Consider the following 13,213-nt stretch of genomic DNA (forward strand, 5'->3'; position numbering starts at 1 on the left):
TAGCCCTTTCAGTGTCAGCTGAGGAAAGGACCAAAGCCATTTTACCTCACTGGCCACCTGGAATTTACCCAGTACCTCCTTAATATGGCCAATACAACCCCCCACGCGCACCCTAGGCTTTAGCCTCAGCACCCTGTCCACCTAACTAAGTCTAACTCCACTTACATCTAACAGACATAAAGCAGCCCTAGAACACAGCTGCACACAGCCCAGTAAGGTGCGCACTGGTGTCAGCAGGTGGAGTGGCCAGGTCAGAGCAGAACACCAGAAGTCATGAAAAAAAAGGTTGATAAATTTAACTCCATAAAAATAAAAATCTGAGTGGCAAAAAATAAAGTCAAAAAGACCAATAAAAGATTAAGAAAAATACGTTTTACAACCATATATATGGCAGCAGTGAGTTAATTTCCTTCAAAGCTCACTTATAACAGAAACAAATACAAAGCTCACTTATAACAGAAACAACAATCATTTGGCAGTTCACAGGAAAAGAAACATGAATGGGCAAAAAACTCATAAGCTACTCCATTTCTCTCTCAATTCAACTAACAAAATTCAAATCACAAGTTAACAATATTACCTATCAGAGGGCCACAAATGAAAAAAACTATGATACCCAGAAAGGAGAAAGCATAATGGCAGGAATGAAAACTGTTGTTAACATTTTGGGAGGGAAATTTGACAATATCCATCCAAATTTTAGATATTCATATACTTTGACCTAGCTTTCTCACCATTACTAGAAATATGCCTCATTGATAAACATACACAGGTTCACCAACACATGTATAACACTAGCCCCAACCAAAGGGCTCCACGAAAGAGGACTGCTTAATGAGCACCTCCACCCATGGCATATTTATGCAGATGTGAAAAGGAATGAAGTAGAACAGTATGTGCTGATGAGCACACGTAGCTGATACCCACACAGCTATTTTCTGGAAGAATCATAAAAACTGTTAACAACGTGTACCTCTGAGGAGAGGAATGAGGCAGTGCTGCATATGTGTCAGAAAAGAGGGTGACTATTCAGGCCTATTACACCTTTCTGTACTATTTAAGTTTTTTAAAACAACTTGCGGGGCTTCCCTGGTGGCGCAGTGGTTAACAATCTGCCTGCCAATACAGGGGACACGGGTTCGAGCCCTGGTCCAGGAAGACCCCATATGTCATGGAGCAACTAAGCCCGTGCACCACAACTACTGAGCCTGCGCTCTTGAGCCCGTGAGCCACAACTACTGAGCCCGCGTGCCACAACTACTGAAGTCCACGCACCACAACAACCACTGAAGCCCACGCGCCTACAGCCCGTGCTCCACGACAAGAGAAGCCACTGCAATGAGAAGCCCGTGTACCGCAATGAAGAGTAGCCCCTGCTCGCCACAACTAGAGAAAAGCCCGCGTGCAGCAACGAAGACCCAACGCAGCCAAAAATAAAATTAAATAAATAAATTTTAAAAAAACATTTGCAAGTATTGTATCATTTTATTTTTGAAATCAACACGTATTATTTGGAGGCTGAGATTATGGGCCACTTTTGTTTTCTACTTTAGCAGTTTTAGGTATTCTCTTTAAGGCACAAAGGTTTGGAAGGTTAGCAAAATGGAGCACAAGCCCAAGTGGGCACTTCAAAAGAACAAATGAGTTCTCCCTCATTTAACTTTCCCCATGTCTAAGAATGGCTCGAGTCTCACAAATCATCCTATATTCCAGCATCTCCAAAATCCTGTAATCTGAAGGTTCTTAGTCTCCCTGCAGTTTCTGCAAATTCATGCTGTCTGTCCTCACCAAGAAAGGAAAGATGGTTTTCATTTTTCCCTCCCACATTTAGGTACTCAAACGTACAGTCCCAGATGAACTAGATGCACAGTCAGTCTCTTCTCTTTCTCTCAGTGCATGTTCACACTGCTCACTGCTGCTGCGAGACACCTGCTGACAGTGAAGGGACGAGCCTGAGGGCAGCTGACTGTTGAGATGGCAGCGCTAACTGCTGAGTCACTGACTCACCCAACCAGGGATCTCCCGCTAATGCAAGGCTTTCCATTAAGCAAAACAATGCGTTTCTTCATTATTTAAACTGAGTTGAACTAGTTTCCTGCAACTTGCAGCCTAAAACATCCTAAAACAATCATTTACTTCCAAAAGGATTCGAGGCAGAGAAATAATACCAACATATTTTCATTCAACAAATATTCTTTGAACATCTAATGTGTGCCCAGCCTTGCAGCAGGCACTAAGGATACAGCAGTGACCAAGCTAAAACCCCTGCTTTCATGTTAGCTGACATTCTAATGGAAGAAACAGGTTACACTTGTAAGCTAAAAAGATAGAGGATGGAGTGTTATAGATAGCATCACATCTCTGCAGTGATACTATTACCCCAGAACATAAAACTGGAAGGGTATATAACACGTATTCAACTCATGCCAAATCCTGGATATTTATACTAAAACTTCCTACGATCATAACATAAACTCATTTATTTTTCTTTGGAAAATAGCTGGGACTAGATCACAAATTACTTGTAGAATGTATTGGGAGCTACCTAGATACAATACAAATTTAAAACCTGACTGAAATGTTGTCATACAACTGTGCTGGTACCTTCTGAGTTGGTTATGGAACCAAATGAACAGTGCAAAAATGTGATGCAACAGGAAGGAGTCTCCCGAACTTCTGTGGTAAATTTTTTAAAATCTCTCATGATTCTTGATATTAATTTGGCTGTTATTTGCTGACAATCATAATAGTCAAAATGTCAGCTCAGCCTAACAATGATATTAAGAACAGCTTCATTTATTCACAGGTCTTCAAGAATCCGAGTGCAACAACTTTAGGTGGCTGTAAGATTAACACCACCACCAGTAGCATCCAGGAGAATAAAGAGTTAAAAACAGAGTTCCTTAAGGACCTAGAGCTTTCCAGTTATCTACTAATTGTATGGGTCAGCATCTGAGTTGCCAGATATCGTGCCTATGTTTTCTCTGGCATTTCCTTGGGGTGAGGCGGGGTTTCTTTTACTTCTCAGGTAGATGTGGCTCAAGGGATGTCAACAAGAGAAAACTGGGGCTTCCCTGGTGGCACAGTGGTTAAGAATCCCCCTGCCAGTGCAGGAGATACGGGTTCGAGCCCTGGTGTGGGAAAATCCCACATGACGCGGAGTAGCTAAGCCCGTGCGCCACAACTACTGAGCCTTTGCTCTAGAGCCCGCGAGCCACAACTACTGAAGCCTGTGTGCCTAGAGCCTGTGCTCCGCAATGGGAGGAGCCACCACAATGAGAGGCCCTCGCACCACAACGAAGAGTAGCCCCCACTCACCGCAACCAGAGAAAGCCTGCGTGCAGCAACAAAGACCCAACGCAGCCAAAAATAAATAAATAAAATAAATAAATGTACTAAGAAAAGAGAAAACTGAAAAGCCAACTTGGAAATCAATTTCAGGCCACTGGAGTCAAGAATTTAAAATGAAAAAAACCTTCTCCATCAAGAGGACAACATTATAAACATATCTCTGGCGTGCCTATATAAAATAGTTCCAAACTATTAAAGAAAAAGAAAATTAGATTACAAGGTAGAAAGAAACCCGAACTGAAATTAGCAACAGAAACCCATGACTTTTTATAAAGGGCTAGTTGTTCTGCGGACTCAAGTAGCTTCTTATCTGGTATCATCCTGTCTACCATTAGTCATTATGTGAAACAATCTCACATGTCCAGATCTTTATCTCTAATACTGGTCTCCTCTAAAAGGAGCCAGTACTCCTTGGAAACGAGCTGGTTACAATTCAGGGACAGGACACCTCAAGATGTGCCTAAGTTGTCTTACTGTCAAAAAACAAAGATGATTTCAGGGAAAAAAAAAAGTCAACCAGCTGAAGAAACGGCATCTAATGGCCAAATTGTGACAACATGGGTGCCAATGTGAAAATAATAATTATGGTTCATTAGAACCAACTGAGACTAAAAGGCATCCTAAGTATAAAATGATTAAAACCATATACATCACTATAGAATGTTTTAGAGAAACACACCTTCCAATGTGACTTCAATTTCACAACTGGGGTGGGGGAGGTGCGGGGGGGTTAATAAAAAAGGTTAAACACTTTGATTTGTGTAATTCCTTCCTCTCAGTAAATAATTCAAACAGTTATTGAATTAACAAGTAAGAGATGTTTGTTGTTTACCGTCTAAGATGTTAGGATTTCTTTTTTAAGACAAAAAGTCTAGATTTCTGAGTTAAGGACTCAAGTGTACTGCTACATAGGCAGCAGAGAAGACCGCAGGAACAGGTTTCAAACCATCCTAAAACTTACACTGCTGGGGAGAAATGACTCCTGGAAGAGAACCCTGGATTCACACCCTCAGCAATGCGCTGAGTTTGGTTACTTGCACTTTCTGGGCAAGCACTTACAAGCCAATCTCCAGAAGTCAGAAGAAGCCAAGAGGATATTAAAGGAGCTTCCTGGACATCCTTGGTGGCACAGTGGTTAAGAATCTGCCTGCCAATGCAGGGGCCACAGGTTCGATCCCTGGTCCGGGAAGATCCCACATGCCGTGGAGCAACTAAGCCCGTGCACCACAACTACTGAGCCTGCGTGCCACAACTACAGAAGCCCGCACACCTAGAGCCTGTGCTCCACAACAAGAGAAGCCACCGCAATGAGAAGCCCATGCACCGCAAAGAAGAGTAGCCCCTACTCACCGCAACTAGAGAAAGCCCACACGCAGCAACAAAAACCCAACCCAGCCAAAAAATAAATAAACTTATTTTAAAAAAGTAAAAATAAAATAAAGGAGCTTCCTAAAGCACCTGTGGTGTCTTCACTCAGATCAGGCAACATTATCAGCCAACAGTCATCTTCTTGGGGGACTGAGGCTGGACATTTTACCATCTAGCAGAGACCGCAAGATGGGCAGTCCTCTGAGGGCAGAAAAGTAAGTTCTTTATCTCCATTAAAGAGGTATGTGTCCTTTGTGCCTACCAGCCTCTGCTGTCAGGTACCGTGTTGGTATCCCATCACCACTGGAGCATACTGCCTCATCAGCAGGAGCACCCTCGCCTCTGGCTCCCAACCCATAAGCAAGATGTAACACAATACAGACCCCCACACTGGGCCATGTAAGTAAGAGACACCAAGGGTAACAAGTACTTAAATAAGCAGCTGCCTCATCTGCTCCCAAATGACCCACCTCACCTATGCTGGACCACAGCTAAATCCTTCTATCTAGAGTCTGTCCCCTGCCAAGCTCCTCCAATGTATCCTGAACCCTGACCACAAAGCAGAGGAGGAGAAAACATTGCCTATCACTCAGCCTACTTGCCCTCAGCCTTATAGAGCATTCACATGCCACTGCCTAAAACAGGTACCCTACTCATTAGCCTAGACCAATTCCTGGCCCTGAATCCTGCTAGCCTGCCCTGCGTTGAGGTTACCTAGGACCAGTGCTCTGAGGGGAAAAAGAAAAAAAGGCAGACTTTAAAAATCCATCTTCCCGGGCTTCCCTGGTGGCGCAGTGGTTGAGAATCCGCCTGGCGATGCAGGGGACACGGGTTCGTGCCCCGGTCCAGGAAGATCCCACATGCCGCGGAGCGGCTGGGCCTGTGAGCCATGGCCGCTGAGCCTGCGCGTCCGGAGCCTGTGCTCCACAACGGGAGAAGCCACGGCAGCGAGAGGCCCGCGTACCACAAAAAAAAAAAAAAAAAAAAAATCCATCTTCCCATTTTTCCCTCTACAGTATATAGAAATATTACATATTTCTGGAAAATACATATTTCTTGATACTAAACACTACAAATCACATGAGAGTTATTTTCAAAGACAGAAGACACAACAGTGACATTAAAATGAGAATCCAGGGATTTCCCTGGTGGTCCAGTGGTTAAGAATCGCCTTCCAATGCAGGAGACACGGGTTCGATCCCCGGACGGGGAACTAAGACCCCACATGTCGCAGGGCAACTAAGCCCACATGCCACAACTAGAGAGAAGCCTGAACCACGCAACAAGGAGCCCGCGTGCCTCAGCGGAGGATCCCACATGCTGCAACCAAGACCCAACACAGCCAAAACTAGAAATCAATAAATATTTTAAAAATTTAAAAATGAGAATCCAAGACAAAAGATCTATGAATAACGTAAAGATCACCCATGCTGGTGACTGCTTTGCTATTTCCAACATTAGTGACAGATTAAACACCTAACTCTGCTCTCTCCTGAAACGCAACTAAAATGACAGTTAAGGGGAAAACAAGGCATAAATCCACAAACACAAAGAGAATTGCAGCAGAGACAAAAGCAGATTAGATGCTAAAAACGCTGAGAAAGTTTTAAAGGCAAATGAACAAGTAGTAACTAATATAAAATATAAAAAGCTTTCTCTGCTTTTCATGTGCTAATAAGCCAAAACACAGCAAGCCAACTCTAGCCACAGAACACTGTAAAGATTCAGAAACTGGAAGTATGAGATAATGCTGAAGGTGGGGAAGAATATCAGAATTTACTGAAAGTCTTTAAGAAGAGTTAGTAGGCCCTCTACACATCCAGGCAACGACCCTCCCCAATCCTGAGGATCGTCTTTCTGGAAAAGCTGAAACACTGAGGCTCTAGTCTTGGGGACACCAGGGGTAGCTGAGAGTGGAAGAGAGATGCCAAACTTAGAGGAGTAACAGAGTAAGTGAATGTCTTAAACTCCCTGTCCTCTTCCTTTACTTAACTCCCAGACTCTCTAGCTCTGGACGAAGGGCACAGCCAAAGGTTCATTGATACTGACATTTTTTCTATAAAAAAACTGGTTTCCGGGCTTTCCTGGTGGCGCCGTGGTTAGGCATCTGCCTGCCAATGCAGGGGACATGGGTCCGAGCCCTGGTCCAGGAAGATCCCACAAGCCACAGAGCAACTAAGCCCGTGTGCCACGAATGCTGAGCTAGTGCTCTGTGGCCCGCGAGCCACAAATACTGAGTCCATGCGCCACAACTAATGAAGTCCGTGCTCCGCAACAAGAGAAGCCACCGCAATGAGAAGCCTGCACACCGCAACGAAGAGTAGCCCCTGCCCGCCGCAACTAGAGAAAGCCCACGCGCAGCAAGACCCAATGCAGCCGAAAATAAATAAAATAAATGAATTTATTTTTAAAAAGATATTAAAAAAAAAAGCTGGTCTCTGCCTAAAACCCTACAGGGATTCTCATCAAGTGATAAACTTTAAACAAACACATGAACTTTCAATCAGTTTTTTTAATATCTTAAATAGAAACAGCATGTATGTTCAGACATCTGAGGAAGCTTAAAGAGACTGAAAAAAATAAAAGTAAAAAAACTCAAAAACCTCACAGGAATCAGAGACAATTGCAGGGAGCAAAGGAAAAGTTTTTAAAAAATTACTATTATCAGAAAGATGATACACAATATTGTAACCAAAAAACAAAACCAAAATGTTCTAAAATAGGAACATTCAGAGCTCTCAGTTAAACGTGATTAACCAAAATTTAAAATAGAAGAACTGAAAAGACCATGATGGAGGAAATCTCTCTGAAAGGAAAAAAAGAAAAAAAAGGCCAAGAGATGAAAAAACTTACAGGATAAGCCTGGGATATAAAACATCCTGCTTACAGGAGAGTTTCACAAATAAACCAGCAAAAGAAGTATAAAAAAAAGTACTATACAAACATTTTCCAGAACAGGACAATACATTTCTAGACACATTTCTAGACAATATATTTCTAGACACATTTCTAGACATTTAATGAGTGTTCATTAAGATGAATTTTAAAAGATCCTCGGTAAGGTTTATAACTGAAATTTCAGAACTCTACGGACAAAGAATAGAACCTAAAAACTTCCCAGAGCAAAAAGGAGGTCACATAAAGGATAAACAAAGCATTAGGGCATCTTCATCAACAATGCTGGAAGCTGGAAGGCAATGGATCAATATCTTCAAAATGCTGAGAGAAAATTATTTTCAAGCCAGAATTCCATACCCAGTCAAATTATCAATCAAGTAGATAAAATAAAGACATTTACACGCATGCTGAAAGACCTAAGATTTACCTTCCATGTACCCTACCCTGTTTCCAGAGCCTAGCGAAGAATGTATTCCACCAAAATGAGAGCATAAACCAAGAGGAACTAGGGGATGGGATGCAGGTGAAGGAAAGTCCCAGGGAGACAGCTGTGCCACAGGCCTAGAAAAGAAACCAGTCCAGACTGGAGGACAGTGTTGGGGGGGCGGGGGAGGGGAAGGGGAAGGGACAGAGCCTGACATCTAAGAGAGTCTGGTGGACTCAAGAAGAGTGTTTACAGGAGGCAGAAGTCTTCTATGGCAAGAAGTCAAAGATTACATCTAAATCAACAGCAATGTTATCATGTCCCGAATATAAATGTAAAAAAGGCAGCTAAGAAAAGGTGAAAACGTTTGTCTCTAGTTAATGGAAAGGGAATGAGTATTTTTTGACTCTGAGGTTTAAAGTGCTATTTGGCTTTTTATTTTGATAAATGTGAACATGTACGCAATAATTTGAATTATCCTCAAACATACAAAAAAAAAAAAAAACCCTAGATGAACACCATTTTCTTGAACCTCCCTTCTAAGAGTTCTTTAAAATGGGGGGAGAAACTTAGTATATTCTTAGCAATCAAAAATCATAAAGTATGATTTTGATAATATGCTTTGAAAAATTCATAGAGCCTAATGTTTCATAATACAGGCTTTGAAGTTAAAAGAACTGCGTTTATATCCTGGCTCAGTCACTTATAAATTACCTTGGGCAAGTTATTTAACTTTTCCAAGCCTTAATTTCTTCATCTACACAATGAGAATACTAACATCTACTTGATAGGATGTTTGGAAAATTGGGTGAAATAACTTGTGTTTGCATAGTACCTGTTAGTTACTAAAACTAACGAATGGTAGCTGCTCCCACAGCAATTATTACTACTATTTTTGCTATTATTTCCTCACTATCCACCTGACTAAAATTTGCCTAAAACATTCTAGAAGACAGAAGCACATCAGGCTGCTTCTCAAATAGCTTAGAAGACTTAGTAAGATGTGCCTGACAGTCAAAATTTGAACACATACCTAGAAGGAAAAAAAAAAAAAAATCAAACCAAAAACCTTCCCAGAATACATAACTAAATTAGTCTCTGAAGGAACAGGAGTAGCTTTTGGACGTACCTTGTTGAACTCCACTCTCCATAACTTATTTCAACCTTTCACTATTATTTATACCCTGGAGCAGGATCTAATGCATAAACTAAAACTCACTAAAGTCTGATCTGCTGCTGGTCTCTAGAGGATGCCAGCAAACTAGTTGCAAAATAGCCACATTACTCACATGCCAATAAAACCTACAGAAAGTTTTAAAAATACAAACCATATTCAACAATTCAAGTTTTTGAGGTTTGTTTGTTTGGCCACGCCTCGAGGCTTGTGGAATCTTAGTTCCCCAACCAGGGACTGAGCAGTGAGAGCCAGTCCTAATCACTGGACCGCCTGGGAATTCCCCAATTCAAGTTATTTTAAAATATGAACTCAAATCACTGTAAAAATCATTGAATCCAAAAGGGACCAACTTAAGAGGTAGAAAGAATATTGCCTTTGGAATCTGACAGTTTGAACTGAAAACCCACTTTGCCTGGCTCCTCTAGTTAGCACTCTATCTTCCCAAGGAATAATATGACTACCTCAAGAGTGATATCTGGGGACTTCCTGACGGTCCAGTGGTTAGGACTCTGTGCTCTCACTGACAAGAGCCCAGGTTTGATCTCTGGTCGGGGAACTAAGATCCCACAAGCTGCGAAGCGTGGCCAAAAAAAAAAAGAAAAGAGTGGTATCTGTTCTTTCTGTACCACTGACCTACACATTTCACAAATTCAGTCCCTGAGATTATCAGGAAATCTACTTTCAGAATATGTTAACTAGAAGAACTATTATTTTAGCTGTGAAAGTTGTTTCCTTATCAAAGAGAGGAAAACTCTGTTCTTCAAGGACTCCAAAACGACACAGGGGACAAGAAGGACTGGGTGATCCATCCCAGTCAGTTCATATGTGGTGTTGGCCATTTCAGGTAGCAATCAGTTCTTAATAACAAGCCCAATAATAAGCACTCATCAAAGGACAGACAGACTAAAACAAAGAGGCAAGAAAGTTCAACTCTGGCCTCATGATCAAGTTCAGAAGCAAATACACAACAAATAAAACATGACTGGTTCAACTAGCCCACTTTTTGTAACATTTTTAATAGTTTATTTTACTCAGCAGTTTTTGGTAGTTACTGACACTAATAAAGTAATTCTTTAATTTCTTTAGACATCCAGTAAAAAAGAAAAAAGACAGAGGAAAGGAGAAAGAACCCAAATATTAATGTAGGATGGCAAGCTAGGAAGTATAGCAAACCTTCTAGAGAGAGTCAAGAAAAACTTCTCTACTCAGTGCTCTGTGGTGACCTAAATGGGAAGGAAATCCAACAAAGAGGGGATATATGTATACGTATAGCTGATTCACTTTGCTGTACAGCAGAAACAGAACATTGTAAAACAACTATACTCCAATAAAAATTAATTTAAAAAAAAAGAAAGAAAAGAAAAGAGAAACCTGTGTCTTCCCCCAAGGAGTAATATGACTACCTCAAGAGTGGTATCTGTTCTTTCTATACCACTGACCTATACATTTCACAAATTCAGTCCCTGAGATTATCAGGAAATTTACCTACAGAATGTGCTAACACCATTAAAAATATGCTAGTAAAGAACCATTGTCAGGTTCTGAGCTCTTTTCTGCAGCCTCCTTCAGGAAGCATTTACTGACCACCTACACTGTGCGAGACACTCTTATCTGCCAGGATAATCCTGCAACATATGCTTGATTCCTGCCCTCAGAGATGGGGGGAGTTAAGGAATCACTACCCCACTGAGTAAACACCAAGCACAAGGGAAGCCCAGACAAGCACCTGCCCAGCTCTCTTCCCAATACCCACCTCCCATCAATAACCATCAGCCCAGCCCAGGGGCCACTCCTGAGCACAAGAGAACCAGTCGCAGAAGCACATGCACACATACACAGATATTTTGGTCATTAATTTGTCAGACAAACATTAAGCGTCGTAAATAAACAAGTAGTTAACAGTCCCAGCTTGGGCCCTAATTCCCCTCGTGACTTTTACACAAGTCACTTCCTGCATTGGCGCTGGTTTCCTCAAAGACTACCAAGACCCAGGAACTTCCCTCCCTTTAGACTAAGCGCCGCTCCCCCTGGCAGAGGCTCCACCGCGTCCTAGACAGAGGAGGTATTAAAACAACGAAAGCTTCTCAAGAGTCAACAGCGTTTGGAATTAACCATGCATGTTCCCCTGGATCTTTTGACACTGTGATCATCCCACCTCATTCCTTTCCCCCACTCACGCTGAAAACCTGGAACTTTACTATTCGGTCATTTATGCAGACTTTTCTGTGTAAATTACTCTATTTTTGGGTTAAAAACAAACAAAAAACACTACTCTGACGCGAAATGAAAACCCCTGACCTTCGGGGTTCCCCATGTAGTTAGGTGAGAGACTCAAACGTGGAAAAAGACCTATAATACAACACCAAGCACTTAGAGCCAACGACACTGCAAAACCAAGAGTAGGTGAAACGAGCGGAGGCGGGCCCCACCCGAGAGCGCACAGCTTCAATGCCATTCCGGACTCCTTAAGGAGGCTGCGACCTCCGGACGGCCAGATAACCAAAAAGAGCCCCAATCCCCTCGACCAGACGGGCTGCAGGGACGGAGACCTGCGCCCCGCGGGCAGAAAGGCGGGGTGCCGGCGGGGATCACCTGCAGGAAGGGGGGCGGCAGCAGGAGCGCTCTGGCGGGGCGGGCGGCTCCAGGGGAGACTCTAGACTGACCGGGGGAGGGGGAAGGGGAGGGGGGTCTGCTCCGGAGGGGCGGCGAGCGGGCGGCTCTAGGGGAGGCTCCGGAGGGATCCGGGGAAGGGAGGCGAGGGGGAAGGGGAGTGGGGAGGAGAGGAAGGAAGGGGAGAGGAGAGGGGAAGGACTCGGGTGGGGCTGGGGGGCGCTGACGGGAGTCTCCCGGAGAGGCTCCGGAGGGACCGACGCTCGGGGTGGGGAACGGAGGGCGCGGGCCTGGGGTCTCCCTGGAAGGGCGTGGGGTGGGTGAGCCCGGCCCGAGGGGGTCTGGGTCGCCCGGACCGGACAGGAACATTCACCTGCAAAGCCTCCGGCCGCAGCCACGTACCGAAGCAGGGCGGGAGCGCAAGGACACTGCCGGGCTCCTCGTCTCCGACTGCCTCACGCCTGCGTCTTGGCTGCCGTCCGACGGCACGTCTCCCCGGCGCGCATGCGCACGGCACGCACTGCAGGCCGGGAGGTTCGGTGGGGCCCGGGCAAGCCTGGTTGTTGCGCGGGGTGCGCAGGCTTAAGTTTCACCTGAAGAGGAACTGTAGGCCCCGTGATCTTGCTTATAAGTACCACCCTCCAGTGAAAGGAGCCGGGCAGGGCTCTTTAGAGAAACGACTGACTCTAGAACTGCTTCGGGGAAAGTACAGCTGATTGGAGCATCGTGTAGCGCCAGAAGTGCGGAATGCTCAAAAATAATGCGTGTAGGCCTGTCAAGGGACATAGGAGTCAACCTGAAACAGCTTCCAGTGCCCAAACCTGGCACAGTTATAATTTAGAATATAAAATAAGTATATTAGAGTCCATTCTGCTGTAAATAAATAATTAAATACATTACTGGGGAGAGGAGCTAACTCTTCCTTATAGAAGAATTGTAATTAATCATGCTCCATGCAGAGGGTGTATTAATCTCCACCCACGCACCCCTGAGCGTGGGCTGTGCATGGTCACTTCCTCCCAGAGTGCAGTATTGGAAAGGGGAAAAATAACTTCTACGGAGGAGGAACCTGACAAAGGCTACTCAACCACGTGATCAAGGTTAACATCAACAGCAATAAGTCTTGTTGATAGTATTTACCCTTGATACACATAATGACAAGGTCACTTTTCCTGCAGTCTTACTCCCCAAAACAAGCATAGCCCCAGTCTAACTATGAGAAAAACAGCAGACAAATCCCGATTGAGGGATATTCCACAAAATACCTCACCAGGGACTTCCCTGGTGGTCCAGTGGCTATGACTCCGCGCTCCCAATGTAGGGGGCCCAGGTTTGATCCCTGCTCAGGAAACTAGATCCCACATGCTGCAAATAAAAGATCCCGC

At 43.9% G+C, this 13,213-nt stretch overlaps 1 protein-coding gene across 4 annotated transcripts in view; it reads right to left on the reverse strand.

Moving 5' to 3' along the window:
- PLEKHB2 (pleckstrin homology domain containing B2) overlaps positions 1-12,323 on the reverse strand; it is a 49,412-nt gene extending 37,089 nt beyond the window's left edge. For 3 of the 4 annotated variants that reach the window (XM_060153126.1, XM_060153125.1, XM_060153123.1), the window contains exon 1: positions 12,202-12,323. The gene's annotated coding sequence lies outside the window, so the exon portion shown is untranslated. The remainder of the gene's footprint in view (positions 1-12,201) is intronic. The other variant, XM_060153124.1, reaches the window with a different exon arrangement.
- Positions 12,324-13,213: the final 890 nt, after the last annotated feature.

The sequence above is a fragment of the Lagenorhynchus albirostris genome, chromosome 6, assembly GCF_949774975.1.
Source record: "Lagenorhynchus albirostris chromosome 6, mLagAlb1.1, whole genome shotgun sequence".
Classification (NCBI taxonomy): Eukaryota; Metazoa; Chordata; class Mammalia; order Artiodactyla; family Delphinidae; genus Lagenorhynchus; species Lagenorhynchus albirostris.